Source organism: Cryptotermes secundus, unplaced genomic scaffold, assembly GCF_002891405.2.
Source record: "Cryptotermes secundus unplaced genomic scaffold, Csec_1.0 scaffold970, whole genome shotgun sequence".
Lineage (NCBI taxonomy): Eukaryota > Metazoa > Arthropoda > Insecta > Blattodea > Kalotermitidae > Cryptotermes > Cryptotermes secundus.
In genome coordinates this window covers 234,737-249,430 of record NW_019744131.1, presented here as the reverse complement: position 1 = coordinate 249,430, position 14,694 = coordinate 234,737, and the positions used below count along the sequence as shown (strand labels likewise).

At 42.9% G+C, this 14,694-nt stretch overlaps 1 protein-coding gene across 1 annotated transcript in view; it reads right to left on the bottom strand.

Annotated features, from left to right (window-relative positions):
• LOC111874557 (probable serine/threonine-protein kinase DDB_G0282963) overlaps nucleotides 1–14,112 on the bottom strand; it is a 217,569-nt gene extending 203,457 nt beyond the window's left edge. Inside the window, exon 1 of the mRNA XM_023870147.2 lies at nucleotides 13,827–14,112. The gene's annotated coding sequence lies outside the window, so the exon portion shown is untranslated. The remainder of the gene's footprint in view (nucleotides 1–13,826) is intronic.
• Nucleotides 14,113–14,694: the final 582 nt, after the last annotated feature.

Here is a 14,694-nt window from a genome sequence, read left to right as displayed (position 1 = left end):
ATTCTGGAGTAATTGGTGGAATGAAGATTGACAGGGGAAACCGAAGTACTCGGAGAAAACCTGCCCCAGCGCCACTTTGTCCACCACAAATCCCACCTGACCAGACCCGGGATCGAACCCGGGTCGCCGTGGTGGGAAGCCAATGACTAACCACTTGAGCTATGGCGCAGCCTATGGGCGTTGTTGGCCGGGGCTATCTCCTCCTCGCCGTGAAGAACAAGCTTGTTATGAAATGTTACAAAATGTCTCGGACCTGAACGGATTCCTTGGATAAACGACCTGAGTTAAGTAATATGGATATGGGATTTGGTACGTTGAATGTAAGAAGTCTGAACAGGGCAGGTTTGCTCATAACAGCTGCGAAAGAAATATCAAAATACAGGTTAGATTTTGTGGGAGTACATGAGGGCAGATGGGGCAGAGACGGAAAGGGGCAGTAAGAGACAGCTGGTGTAGTGTTCGTGCCCCAGCAGACGAAAGTCAGCTTCTATGATGAAGTAGAACATATATTCCATTCATTCCCTAAATGCCGTATGAAAATTTCGTTATGAGATTTCAATGTCAATGATCGAGTCAAGGAGGATGAGATGGGCAGGGCATGTAGCACGAATGGGGAAGAAAAGAAATGCATATAGGATATTGCTGGGAAAGCCAGAATGAAAGAGACCACTGGGAAGACCAAGATGTAGGCGGGTGTACAATATTAAAATGAATCTCATAGAGATAGGATAGGCTGGTATGGACGGGTTCATCTGGCGCAGGATAGGGACCAGTTGAGGGCTCCCGTGAACACGGTAATGAACCTTCGGGATTCATAAAATGCTGAAAGTTCTGGAGTAGCTGCACAATTGCGGCTTCTCAAGAAGGGCTCAGCTCCATGTGCGAGTGATTTCACTGCCAAAGTAGGGAGGAAAAACATTTTCAAACCAACGGTTGGGAGCTACAGCTTACTTGAAATCAGTAATAATAAAAGAGTTAAGAGTAGTAAACGTTGCCACGTCCAAAAATGTGATGTTTCCACATCGTTACATTCATGAGTTTACTCGGAAAACTCTGACGGAAATACGCAATCAAATTGACAACATTTTGATAGAAAGGAGACGGCATTCAAGTGTACGTGAAGGGGAAGAGATTGTGATACTGAACAAAACCTAATGGTGGCAAAGTTAGGGAGACTCCAGCAGTGAGTAAAAAAGCAACGCACAAATTTAATATGGACAGGTTCACTTTCAAGAAATGAATGGCCCTGAGGTGAACGGAGAAGTTCATGGAGGTAGGCCTAGGCCCACTGGGGCTGTAGTGCCAAGGAAGAAAAATGGCGCTGAGGTGGAAATTAATAGGCTTGGAAAACTATTAAAGAGAACATAAAAATGTCTGCCAAAGAGAGTCTAGGTTAACATGAACTGAAGAAGCTTAAGCCATGGTTCGATGAAGGACGCTCAAAATTACTAGACCAAACAAAACAAGCCAAATTGCAATGCTTACAGGATCCACACAAAATAAAGAGGAATAATCTGAACACTATAAGACGCGAAACCAGCAGACATTTCAGGAATAAAAAGGATTATCTGAAAAACAAAATTGATGAGTTTGAAATAAACAATAAGAACAAGAACATTAGAGACCTGTATAGAGGAATAAATGACTTTAAGAGGGGTTACCAACGTAGAAGTAACTTAGTGAAGGATGAGAATGGTGATCTGTTTGCAGATTCCCACAACATTTTGAATAGGTGGAAGAACTACTTCTCTCAGTTATTGAATGTACATAGCGTCAGTGATGTCAGGCAGACAGAATCCAGAGAGCTGAGCCATTAATACCTGATCCTAGCCCTTTTGAGGTTGGAATTGCTATTGCAAAATTGAAACGGTATAAATCGCCAGGTATTGATCAAATTCCGGCAGAATTTGTTCAAGTAAGAGGCGAAATATTACGTTCTAAGATCCATAAGCTAATTACTTCTATTTGGCATGAGGAAAAATTTCCTGGTCAGTCAGTCCTGGAGTCTATTACTGTACCAGTTCACAAGAAGGGTGATAAAACTTCTGTGAATAAGGTATCTGTTAAAGCGCCATAGAGAAAAGCAGCCTTTAAAGCAGTGGCACCGAGCATACATGTTTGAGGGATTATCAGGGCATAAAAATCAGGTCCCTAGTGATAACACAGTTAACATAAAGAAAACAGAGAAACTTTAATTGTCGCCAGCAAAGAGGTTGACCTAGAGGTAAGTGCAGAGAAAGCGGTTAGTCACTGGCTTCCCACTGCGGCGGCCCTTTGTTCGATCCCGGGTCTGGTCAAGTGGGATTTGTGGTGGACAAAGTGGCGCTGGGGCGGGTTTTCTCAGAGTACTTCGGTTTTCCCCGCCAATCTTCATTCCAGTAATTCTTCATCAGCATAATCACCCGGGGCAGGATACAATAGACCAATCAGTGGCCGCCGTGCCGAGTGGACCCAGTTGGACTCCACCCCCCCACTAGGCGAATTAAAAAAAAGTGCAGAGAAAATTAAGTATATGTTGCTGTCTCGTCACCAGAATGCAGGCAAAATCATGATGTAAAAATACCTAACAAATCACTGTTCAAGTATTTGCGAACGACAGTAACAAATCAAAATTTTATTCAGGAAGAAGTTCAGAGGGGACGGAAGTCGGGTAAAGTTTGCTACCATGTAGTCCGGAACCTTCTGTCTTCTCGTCTGCTGCCTAAAACGTAAAAATTAAAATATATGAAACTCTAATTCTGTCTGTGGTTCTGTACTGGTGTGAAACTAGGTCTCTGATATTAAGGGATGAATATAGCAACTTGTACTCTTCATTTAGTATAATTTCAATTATGAAGTCAAGGAGGATGAGATGGGCAGGTTATGTAGCACGAATGGGGAGAATATGAATGCATGTAAGGTGTTTGTGGGAAAGTCAGAAGGAAAGCGACCACTAGGATACCAAGACGTAAGTGGCTGGATAATATTAAAATAGATCTTAGAGGATAGGATGGGGTGACATGGAATGGATTGAGTCGCCTCAGGATAGGAACCAGTGGAGGGCTCTTGTCAAGACGGTAAGGAATCTTCGGATTACGTAAAATGTAAGAAGCTCTTGAGTAGGTGCACAACTGGCGGCTTGTCGAGAAGGGCTCAGCTCCATGAAATTAGTTAGTTAGTTACACATTTTGTCGGAATATCTTATTTGTATGTTGCGACGAAGGTGTGGAACCTCAGCAGCTACAGGCAACCCCAAATCGGGACACACAGTCTGGTACCTGGGGACACTGGTACTTAGCATCTGACCCTAGGATTCGCACGTAGCAGAGTCCTTCTACAGAAGCCAATGGCTGTCCAGCTGATCAAGAAGCTACAAATACTCTATGGAACGAGAAACTTCATTCCTGCATTAACAAGAGCCCGTCACTGGTCTGGATTCTGAGCCAGATGAATCCTTCCCACCCAATATCATTTAAGATCCATTTTAATATTATTTCTTTATTTATGAATATGTCTTCCAAGTCATCTGTCTCCTGCAAGCATTCTACAGGATTGCTGTATGGATTTTTCTTTTTTCATATAACGTGTTACCGAGTCCTCACGTCTCATTCTTCATGATTTCATCATTCTAATAATATTTGGCGAAGAGTATACATTATGAAACTCAACATGCAATTTTCCTCAGTTTCTGTTACATACCTCCTTTCAGGTGCAACTACTCTCCTTAGCACACCCCCTCCCCCATCTCATGACCTCCAGTCTGTGTTTAAGATTGGCATCGCCACACTAAATAGGTGAGGCGAATTCGTTTCTAAGCTGAATTATCCTGCATAACGACTCTGTTTATATTTACGTAGCAGCAGCCTCGTACTGTATTCATTTATTTCGCAAGTTGGCTCTTGAGGTAACGGCTGACTTGCATCCGGAAATTGCCCTGTTCGAATCTCGGCCGAGACATCAACTACGAGTATTCTGTGCTTTCAGGTGGGTTTCTTCAGTCAGTCGAGTGTCTCAAACCAGGTTTGTCATAATGATAGCTCGTTAAATAAAACAGAAATAAACAGTGACGTTACGATATTTCTTACATGTTCTCGGAGCGATGGGAGGGGCAGACGACAAATTCCTACGGGAAAACTTTTGATGCATCAAAACCAGTCAATTTTTCAACAGAACAGTCCTTAAAAGGTGTAAGCACTTTCCACGCACAGTAACAATTGTATCAACGCATTTGAGAACCTTATATGATAGCCCGATCTTAAAGAAAACCTCTCTTGTGCCTGTCCTATTAAAAACGAAAATCCGCCCCACCTTCTGCCCTTAGGTTGTTATTTTATTTTAGTTTCGGTAAGTTTAATATTTCAGGAGAAGAAAACTATTCTACCTAGGAATTACACTTACCTGCGCCTCTCTCTACCCAAATGTCAACCTTCTGCTGCAGTGTAAACAAGGTGGCCAGCAACAGTATTACAGTGTTGCTTTATTAGTCTCCTTTTCATAGCAAATACTGTAGAGAAATTATTGCAATGGCAAAAATTAAATACATGAATGACATGTGGGTTTTTTAGATTTCCTGGTACACTGTGCTTAACAGCTACATATGGGAAAGTCTAGTAGTTCACTTTTCATATTTAACAGCTCGCGAAGAGGATTCTGAGTTTGGAATATCCTTTCTGAATTGCTTGCTAACAATTCAATCCTAACGCACCTCAGTGCATCTACTAAATGTAAGCCATATAAGCCATATAACTTGCCTCAGTATGTTTCATACGTCCATGGAACGTATGTGACAAGGTATGCAGTGTAAAACTTCTTTAGAATTCTTTAGAATTAAATTATTTCGTTTTACGATACACATTATTATCCTTCAACAACTGAGGCTTCTCCCCACAAGAGAGATCAGCGACACTGACTATCCTCACTGAGCTTTGAATGGTTGTCCTGAGCCCGTCGTATCTCAAATTATGCCAAGAGAGCTCCATACCACATCCTCTCTACTTGTATATGTGTGCGTGTGTATGTATAAGGGTAGGCCATAGCAATTTGGACCCTGCACTGTGACGATCACTGATCTACTGTGCTTCCACTTTGATTAACCATTTATTAATCCTTCACTTCGGATGAAATGTAGGACCCTACTTATGGGGGCGTCATAACAGTCACCTGGTTCCAAGAAGTACTGGCCCTGGTGACGAAATCTTAAGCAAGCTCTGGCCTCACAATCACACAGGATGCGTGTGGCTGATTCAACCTCTTTTAGGCACCTTAAACAAGTGGGATCATCTGTCAAATCCAGTTTGATCCTTTCTACTTCCTCATTCGCTGATTATCTTAGCATTCGACGCTATACACTCTGTGCTACTGATTATGTCGTTAAATCACGCATAAATGTATAAACAATGAAGTAAACAAAAAATAGGCCTTCAAGAATTGTATTGATAGCTATTACGAAGTTACTGAAGGAGATTTTACGTTCCAGCTGACTCGTTTTACCGAATGTAAGTTAATAAAAGTGCAATTATCTCTGTGGGCAACAGAGCTTGACGCTGCTTTTTTAACGAAGTGAAACATATAATGGTGAGAGTTGTAAGGGCCGCAAACAAGTGTTGCGACAGTGGCTGCTGCTCTCTGCAGAAAATACTCATTTACGGTTATAATCTCGACGGCACAAGGTCCTTCCGGAATTATAAACGCAATTGGTCCGAACACGAATGTTCGGGGTAGTACGGATGTATACCAATTTGAAAGGGGAAACAAAGAATTATCCAAAAAGAGCAGGTTCGTAACTTTCTTACAGTAGTTCCTGGTAGGACAATTCTATTAGCTGCGTATGCGAAACCATTAGACTGCTGCAGAATAAGTTTCATTTGGTTACTTGGCAGTTCAAGCGAATTAGTCAGAAGGGACAAAGTCACCCATTTAACCGTTACTGCTATGCTGAAAAATGATCGTGTATAATAGGGTTTAGTTTCAAAAACAATACCAACACTTCTATTCTGAAGCACCAAATTTGTGTCCCGGCTGGGGAACGCTTATCCTGATTATCATTTCGCTCATTCTTCTGTCCCCCAACATGAGTTCCAGAAATGCAGGCGGACTGTAATACGGCACAATCTATCTCATACTCACACCCAAATCATACAGTACTAAAATATGTCATTTGGCGCTATATTGCAGCTTCGTAAAATAATCCAGTAACCCTATTTAACCTAACCTAGGAAGTGACAGGCGCAAAACTAACACCACTGGCGCACCAACGCATGTGCCATCTGAAATCACATCAACGGTGTACTTACGAAATCTCTCTCATCAGTAGTACCAACACTACAACCTCTCAAGTTGTCAAGGTAATAACCTTAATATTAGCTGAATTCCAGAAGCAATCTTTATGGAAATTGGTATATACGTATATCTCAGCGGTGTACCTCACAAATCACCCCCATCAGTAATATCGCGACTACAGCCTCCCAAACTGTACTGCTGTACTGGCTTCATTAACATTTTTTTCCCTTGGCACTACACCCCAGGGGGCCTAGGCCTACCTCCATGAACTTCTCCGTTCACTTCGGTCCATTAAGCCATATCAAGTACTAAAGTTACAGTGAAAAGGAAGTAGGCGGTTAGTTCTTCCTTGAGCTTGTTTTTTGTATATAACTTGTGCCAAATAATCTGTTTTCCACTAAATTGGTACGTTGATCACAAAAATGGCAATAAAAATGTCGTAAAGCGTACAGTTCTTATGTTATCCCTCATCTTTTTGTATTCACGACGTATGACCGTACACGGCATTTCCAACGGAATGTGGTAAAGATTCGTTATTTAAATGGTGGAAAACACGTATTCATTAATCAGATATAATTTCCTCAAATTATAATTGACAAAAAGTGAGGTTATACAAATAATATAAAAGAGAAACACGCGCTGCTTTGGCTCAGTACTCTACAAAAAAAACTGTGATGTGGTGGAAAATTTTTGTGTCCAGATACGGAACAGGCGTATCCAAATTAATTTTAAACGTTGGTTTCCTTTTATGTTATCACTTATCATAACCTTATTGCCTAGTGTAGCTGAAAGCCACTCTTGCATCGAATGCTTCCTTACGGATGAAGCCGTTACTTTCTTTGCGCTACATGTGTGTCTACAGTGCCTTCGATTTAACGTTTTGGTTTTACTTTCATCTGTCGCTGTTTGAAAATACATGCACTTGTGGAACAAAAGGCGATGACGTTATACTGACAAAGTGATCACTCTGAAATGTGATAAGAAACTTGACTTACGAGTAAAGGGTAAACAGGCCGAGAAGGACCATACAATTTTTTATCGACAATCTGTTCACAGATGGCAGTGAGGGTGTCTGCCTTACGAGCAGGCCGCCCTTTACTTCCCTAGGAATATTCCTGGTACTGATTTGTGTTAAGAGGCTCAGTCGACCATTGGGCCATAATGCCACTGGAAGAATTAGGTCAATTAAAAACTCCAATAACCTCATCAGGATTCGAACCCGCGACCTTCCGGTTTGTAGCACAGTCCCTCGACCAACTACAGCTCTGAACTGCACTAAAGCCACTAATGCTCAAACGATGCGGACACAGTTTTTCAGGCTAAGAGCAGAGTAGGTTGGGGACAACATGTCGTTCGGCCGAAGTTTACAGCCAGTAGTGGCTGATTCATTGATGATTCATGTAAGCACGCTTTTTCAACTCCGCAGCTTGTACAGGGTCGCATGAAGCATGATTACAAATCACAATCAAGAAACTGTATGCATCTGTTTTAAAAGTGCTGTTACTGTACTGTCACATCAATTGGAGGAAGGACTGACGAAGGGTGCGAAAACCTGTCGGAGGGGCCCAGTGTGCAACAGGCGTACTAACTATACTTAACCGCGGCATTCGGTAGAAGCAGTGGTTGTTTTATACAACAATCTATCAATTTCTGCGGTCGTGGCCTATCAGACGGTACAAGCCCTGAATCGGCTTTCACGAACTAAGGAAAACTGAAGACAGTGGTGAGGGCAGTGTGTAAGTTGCCTCCAGCAGCTGCGCTTTGGGACTGGCCGAGCATCCTGCCTGCGCTTTCTGGTGGTGTTCCCCAGTCCCTCCATACGAATACTGGGCTAGTACCTTTAATTAGGCCACGACCATTTCCTTAATACTATCATATGATGCTATATATCTTTCGCTAGAATTACATAAACATGATTCATTGGATGTACATGGGGCACGGGAATACGTCATCAGGTCTGCGGTTATGCTGATGTGCTGTAGCCCAGTCACTATAACAAAGCCTGGCTACTTGTGGAATGGCTAGTGTTCACACCGTACACTAGGGTTCCCATTCGTCCCGCTGTCCACTCACAATTAGCCTGACGTTTCGTAGTAACCACATCGACTTGTAGTGCGAATAATTACTGCAGCAGTCTGTCTGTCTGTCTGTCTATGGCTCTACAGCACTTTGTTGGGCCTCGGCAGCTTGATCTTTACACAGTCGGTAGGACTTTTTGAACGGGGGATCAGCCCGTCGCAAGGCCTCTACCTACACCCAGAACACACACACAAAAGAAATACAGACAGACATCCATGCCTGTAGTGGAATTTGAACCCACAACCCGAGTGTTTGAGTGAGTGACGACGGTTTATGCCTTAGACCGCTCGGCCACCGTGATCGGCAATTATCAGCACTGGTGGAGGAATATGACAGCAACGTGTTACAAACACGATAATGCATTACGTACATTCCATNCGGGGGGGGGGGGGGGAGAGCCTGTTCTTTGTTTCTCGTTCTCACCGTCCCACACACATGACAAGGTTAATGAAAACAGTGAGTCGTACGGCCAGCCTGTCAAGTAGGGAGATTGGATTAAGCGACCGCGACATGCCCAACTTACGCCTTCTTGGAAACCCACCAATAAGCTCAACGTAAACACCCATCCTTGGAAAGATGAGCGGGCCCAAGTCACCTAAACGTGACGTCATCTGAACTGGGTACTGTCTGTTTCTGTTTGTGTATGACGTGCTGATGCTAGAATTCGAACGTGATATTTCGGAACCGGGTTAGGGTGACACGACACTGCAGAAACTTTCATCCACTTACAATTCAGCATTTACAGAAATGGAGAAGTTGACTCTTTTCCGAATGTACGAGATTCTCTGCGACTCTGTATTCCCCACTGCCTTTGATTTATAATATAAAATCATTTTGACGCTCCAATTCTCTTCCTCCATTTTCTGGAGCATTCGCAACGAAAACTTGCAAAACTGCGCCTACTGACTTTGTCACTAAGAACACCTAATACAACACAAATATTGTGTTTCTGAACATTATCCATCGTCCTGTCTTCGTTTCAAAACACAACGTTCCAGAGACTGGATTCTGTCTCCGTCTTCTGGTAAAACGTACTCAGTTGGCCCAGTCGATGGAGCTAGTCTCTATCTTCGGGCACGTGTACCGACACCAGATAGGGTATATAAGCTAAGCCAAAGCATTAAAATATTAAAAGCTCCACTCCTTGCACCAAAGAACTCGCAGAACAGAAGTAATCACTAGACAGACAAATTCTCCGTATGGTACCAACATAGAAAAAAAACACTATTTTTCCTGCCAAATGGGCACTGGGAGGAGATGTTTTTTGAAGTGAATCAACTCACATTTGAACCGAAAAGAGAGGAGGTAATAGGAGGCTGGTGAAGACTGCATAATGAGGAGGTTCGTAACTTGTACTGTTAGCCAAATATAATTAGAGTGATCAAGTCAGGGGGGTGGGATGGTTAGGAAATGTAGCACGCGGGGGGGAGAAGTGAAATGCATACAATTTTGGTTGGAAAGCCAGTAGGAATGACACTACAAAGAAGACCTAGACGTAGGTGGGAGGATAATACAAAAACGGATCTTGGAGAAACAGAATTGGCTGATACGGTCTGGATTGATCTCGTTGAGGATAGGGACCAGCGGAGGGCTCTTGTCAACACAATAATGAACTTTCAAGTTTCATAAAATGAAGGAAAATTCTTGAGTAGCTGAGCAACTGGCGGCTTCTCAAAAAGACCTCAGCTCCATGAGGTTATTGAGTGAGTCAAGTAATACAGACGGGTGGCAACACTGATACTGGCTGCATGTAACAGAATATAAATAAAGAAAAATTGAACAGACATGGGATATAAATTAACGAGATTTAGTTATATGAAAGGTACACCGGGGCTAACAATGAATGGGATACACTGGTCACATTCCGCAATGAAGGCAAACTGGCACTTCACGAAAGTGAAAAAGGACGCTTCAGAAAATTACTGCTTGACGCCAGACATCCGGAAGAATAAGTGTACTGACATAATATTTGTTATCTGTTACGTTTGCTGGAACACTTTTCGCTCTGACAAGCACACATTACAAACATGACGACCTGCGCTCGAGACGTGCGCTGAAATGCACATAAGTTTTACATGTGAAGTGTCCGGTTTTAAGCAACATTGTAATATACGGACACTCACATGATGCTTCAGGATTAAATTTAATGAAAATTCGTTAAGCGGTTCTAAATTTGTTACATGCTGACGGACTGACTGGTAGGCATGGCAAGGCAAACACACATGTTATTGCAACTATTCGTTTCGAACTCATAAAAATGAAACTAAAATTGAGACAAAGTTTACATTATAAGAAAGTGACGCTTGAAGCAGCACAATTAATTACATTTTAAGCAAATGTGAACTCATGTACACGAACCACGTTAGAGCTTCTGTCGACTTCGCCAATAAAGGGCGCAATGAACGACGCATAACTGTTTTGCGGAACACAGTTTGGGAACACTCGTTATATGGAAACTGGACTCTTCCATAGGGGCTGTCAGATTTTAATGTAAATATTTCACACGGACGTGGCAAAATCAAGCCGCAGCCTCACTAGGTCGCAGGAGGATAGAGGCATCCGTCTGCGAGACAAGGCTCTGCACAAAGATTTAGTGTGTATATATCCTCCACTCCTCTTCGCGTGACAATGACGTAACAGTCTTCATTCTCCGTAGACCATCTTTCCCACGGTTGCCGAGCACATCTGTTAACACACTTCTGCAGGCAGGTGCGTTCGGGAGATTTCCAGAATTAGTTTTCCCATGTCCGTCAGTCTTGCAGCTTGCGCGTAGTTCTGTACCCCTCTCTGATGGTACGAGCCCTCACGAAAACTTATACGTCACACAATTTTGGTCGACATGCGGACAGTATAAATTGCGGTAACATTTCATTTGAGGGCGTAAATGCTTATTTTAGGTTCACAAATACTGAAATATCTTTACTACTATGCAGAAAAATGTGATATGAAATAGGAATTATCCTTATGACATCTTACTTATAAAGTCAAGTTGTCCTTGTGCTTATTAATTAAGCACCACGCAATGAAGACGTGTGGGAGAGTGGAGGTATAGCTCTACAATTCTTGACCTCGGCACCGGATTGATGTGACCGGGCAGTTTCACGCCCTAGTCGCTTTAACCCTGGGGAAAGAGCCCCCAATACCCACTGGATTTGAGGCTGGGTGGTCCCCAGAGCCGGCCTGGAAGCTGTGGAGAAGAGAAAAAATTCTCGCCCCTGTAGGGAATCGAACACCGACCGTCCAGCCCTTAGACCATCACTATACTGACTGAGCTAACCCGAATACCGTTATATGCAAAAGGCTCCAAAGATACTGGATGTATTTAATTTTGGTTTATTTAACGTTTTCAATAGCTGAGATCCTACAGCGTTTGTTAAATGCTGGCATGCATCGTCAAATAGCATAAAATGATTAGATGATTATGAATAATAAATTTAAGTGATTGGAAGGATAGATTCATGGCCTACTTTAAGGTATCGTCCCCACACTTGCATGGGGAAACTACGACAGAAACTCAGTCTAGCCGATTCCCGTTCGAGTTTTGAACCCAAGACAATACAGGAAGAACAACCGCTGGACCGAGACGGTAGGAAGAAGGGTCGTACGCTGCACTTCTTACCAACTTTGCTTTTACCTGGACCCTACTGGTATTCATTAAGCTTTCAGGATCCAATAAAATACTCGTTTCTCGGGTCGTGAAATGAAGACAAAAATTCTTGTTGAGAGCGAGGTTGTGATACGTTCTCAATCTGTACTTGTTCACAGGTCCGTTTTACGTCCCTTGTAACAGGTACACTGGAAATATTGAAGGAAGTGAAACAAAGCATCCTCATTGGCAGTGAATGAATGAAAGATTGTGACTGATGCAGAATCACAAGCAAAGCGTCTGGATGATTCTTGCGGTAAGTCCACTCGTGAAATACGAGCTGCTGGTTCTAACGCCATGTAGTTCGGTGTAAGTCAACCTATGTTTCGTCGGTATGTATTGCCTCCGTCTTCAGAGTGGAAGGGTAGCCAAAAGTAAGAAGCAAGCTCTACTTGCAGGATTCCTATTGCTGATGTTTCTTTTCATTGGCTTACTCTTCAACCCTGAAAATTGAGGCGACACTACTCCGAAACACCGGCTGACTTCTGGCGAACTACGTACGAAACTCTGCAGACCGCTGTGAGAGCCTAAAATCAAACCTTTCCACTCGTGTTTCCTATGCTGTGGTATCTCGCTTTACTTGCCCTTGTCCTCTCGCTCTGTGGACCAATGTTGCTATTGCTCTGTACGTTTGCCGTGGCGTGCTCCGAACTTTCTATGCACGCCACTGGTATCAAATCCAAGTTCATTTTTCTCTTACGTTTACGCGAACACGTGTCTGATGTGTAACTTGGGCTTGCATCACTCAGCTGAACCTCGAAACCTAATTTACCCCTAACTCCATGATACTCTTTTTCTGCATTGCCCTAGGGCCCGATATTTACCTTTTCGCAAGAAGTCGCGGCTTCTTACTCAATTGGAAAGCTTTCCACTGCCCACGATCGAGACTTGCGCTGTCCAGCAGACCCTACTGACCAGGATCCATTCCCCATTCTGTACACCTGATGACGGTCGCATATCCAACTTCCAAAACGTTGTGTAATTTTGCATATAACTAAGACAACAGACAATGTCTAACAAAATCATTCTATAATTAATAACGACCATTATCTCTAACCTTTAAAGAGTAATTTCATTGCTACCACAAACGTTGCGAGTACTAACATTAACAGATTGGCCTATTACACATTAAGGAGTTGAAGATCACCGTCCTCTAGGCTGTGACGCCGTGTATTTTGGTACGTGGGTATAAAAACTTTTCGCAAAAACCTGATGCCCCCATCTTTATGGAGGATGAAGCTTCCAATCCCCGCGAGGAAATAAATATATTTATTTTCATAGATCCGTTGCTTGCTAGAATGTGTGGTTAGCAATTCAACTTCAAATCATGCAATTTTAATCTCACGTAGCGTACGTCATATTCCCAGCGTACAGATGAATGAATGTCAGTAGTTGAAGGGGCCAGTGATCTGAGACCACTCATCCATGGCAAGCCTCGTACGGGACTTGTGTAGTCCATATACGCTATCCTGCAAACTCTTTGTTTCGGAGGGGCTACAACTCTTCCACGATTTCGATATTTCTTACAATTTCCACACCCAGCACAATCCACGGTAAGTTTAAACCTTGATACAGTTATCACAGACTCTTTGTTACAGCTAATGTTTGGTTTACTGGCTTCTGGGATACAACACTCTGTAACCCGATAGAAGTTTACCGATGTTCGGAGTAACTTGCTGGCTCCATCTCCAGGGTAAGCGAGTACGGAGCACCTGCCAAACTACACAGTGCCATGTTTCAGAAGACAGCAAACTTCACATTTTTCCAGCCGACGTATTCCTTAAAAATCTGTAACTCACAACGACGCTCATCCTTCTCTGCAGTAAAAGGATTTCGTTCTTACCTCAAGTGGGAAGCACATCCAGACCGACAAGAGGGTATCGTTTGTTCTCGTTCCGCGCACGCTCTCCTTCACTTCTCTCCCAACAGCATTACCTCACGAAGTACAATCAGTCTGCACTTAATGATATAACCACATTAAGAATTAATCACAAACACTAATTTTTATCCAATCTTTAATTCAAATAACAGCCACAGTGCTGCCGTCTTAAAACTGTCAGTTTAAGCAGTTGACCGTGGACCGTCCAAGACGGCCTATCGCGCAGTCGGTGTCTCACTGAACAGGTGAGGATGCTGGCCAGAAACTGCCTTGAGATCATGACACGCGGCCGGGCGGGGTGGGGGAAGCTGAGGAAGGAAAAGGGTGTGGGAGGAGAGGTAGCACGCTCTATAAGGTGATCAGAAAATTAAATGCAGAATTGTAAATCATTAAGTTTATTGTTGTATAGCCTTATATATATATATATATAGTTTAGCTGATATATTTATATATTTCTAGACTATTTATGAAATCCAGATATTTGTTATGCAGGCTTCAGCTAGTCTTTGTGCATTGCTCCAAGCTAAAGAAAATGGTTATGAGATTCGGTACTGGGAACGTCAGAACTTTGTATAGGGCAGGTTCGCTCAGGGCAGTGACAGAAGAAATCTTAAAATATAAGTCAGATTTAAGAGGAGTAGAGGAGGTCAGATGGAATGGAGGCGGCATCGCACCAGCAGGCGAATATACATTTTTTATATGGAGAGGGGAATGAAAATAATGAAGTTGGTACAGGTTTCTCCGTACTTAAGAGAATGGTATCAGCAGTTAAGAGGGTAGAGTTCGATAGTTATAGGATGTCATACATAATACTAAGAGGTCGCTGGTGTGA